The sequence below is a fragment of the Etheostoma cragini genome, chromosome 17 (assembly GCF_013103735.1).
Source record: "Etheostoma cragini isolate CJK2018 chromosome 17, CSU_Ecrag_1.0, whole genome shotgun sequence".
NCBI lineage: Eukaryota > Metazoa > Chordata > Actinopteri > Perciformes > Percidae > Etheostoma > Etheostoma cragini.
In genome coordinates, this window is record NC_048423.1 from 3,588,525 (window position 1) to 3,589,945 (window position 1,421).

The 1,421-nt window shown below is 38.5% G+C and overlaps 1 protein-coding gene across 3 annotated transcripts in view; it reads left to right on the forward strand.

Moving 5' to 3' along the window:
• The first annotated feature begins 343 nt into the window (after positions 1-343).
• b3gnt2b (UDP-GlcNAc:betaGal beta-1,3-N-acetylglucosaminyltransferase 2b) overlaps positions 344-1,421 on the forward strand; it is a 22,057-nt gene continuing 20,979 nt past the window's right edge. For 2 of the 3 annotated variants that reach the window (XM_034897865.1, XM_034897866.1), the window contains exon 1: positions 344-531. The gene's annotated coding sequence lies outside the window, so the exon portion shown is untranslated. The remainder of the gene's footprint in view (positions 532-1,421) is intronic. The other variant, XM_034897867.1, reaches the window with a different exon arrangement.

Genomic DNA, 1,421 nt, shown 5'->3' on the forward strand with positions numbered 1-1,421 from the left:
TAGCTCCATCTTTACCAGGTAGCTTACAACATTAAAGTGATGAATACATGAATTAATAAATTTACTCCATTAGTACACATCCCAATAATGTGTCAGTCAGTTTATCAGAGACCATAGTTATAAAAAGAAATTGACTTATTTAATGTGCGGTTATGGAAATATTCCAATTTTAGTAATCCAGCTAGGTATCCACAATTCACATTTTTGAAAGAACCTCCTTATCTGCGTGTTTCTGTGTATTTTGTGTGTGAGGGAAAAAGAGAGAGAGAGAGAGAGAGAGAGAGAGAGAGAGAGAGAGAGATAGAGAGAGAGAGACTCGCGCCGCCCAGAATAAAGAGCACAGCGTCATCATCCACATACAGAGCGCCGAAAGAAGTCTTGCGAGTGTTGAGTCGCCGGCGGAGTGAAAACAGCAGTAACATCACACAGTTAGGGTGGAAAATACGTTTTTTTAGCCGCCGAAAAGACAGTCGCATGGATTTATTCAACTGGTCCGCCATTGTTTGGGTGACGAAGGACGGCTGAAAACAAGTGAGTTAACCAAGCCCGGAGGAGTTTTCAGGTTTTACTTGAAAGGAGAAACCGCGTTCATATCACTGGCGACAATGTAACGTATCAAAGAGTTTACATTAGCTGACTAATTGCAACCAAAGTGTCACTTAGGAATACGTTTAACGAGCATGTCAATGTGGTTATAAGGTGCGCTTGTGTAGCCTAGCTACTTTAATTTGGAAGATAACCAAAACTTGGAAAATGACAGAGTTAAGCTAGTAACAACAACATGAAACGCGATATGCTACTACAGCAATATGAAAGCAGTAGGCCTAACGTCAACATTAAAGTTACAGCTTTAGGCTAAGTAACATTTAGGCGAGGTCTAGTGCTACATTAAGTAGCCTAACGTTAGTGAAAATTGATTAATTGGTCAATATAAATTGAATCAACAATATTGATGATTAAGGCATTTGTCAGTCCAAAATAACAGTCACTGGTTCCAGCGTCTCAAATCTGAGTAGCTGAGGCTTTGTATCACACAAATTACAAAATAGCCCAATAATAGATTCTCATAGGTTAATGGAAGTTGTTGAATTTTCCATATTGATCAAGACTTAAAAAATAGATTAATTTATGGTTAAAAAAAAGAAGAAACAAAAAATCATTAGGCAAGTTGCTGTCCTGGGCAGGGTAACATTTGCAAAGTTTAACACACAAAGTGCTAAGTGACCCTTAAACCTCCTACACAAACAATAGCATTATATGTTGGAGGCAGGAAAGCAGGCAAACGTTAATCCAATATTTGAAGAAGATAACTGAGAGATAACGGACTGTCCGTTGCTTGGTTTCAGGTAGCCTAACCTAGCCTAGCCTAACCTAAATTTCTGGAGAATTTAAGATACTACTACTGTAGTCTTCATGATCTC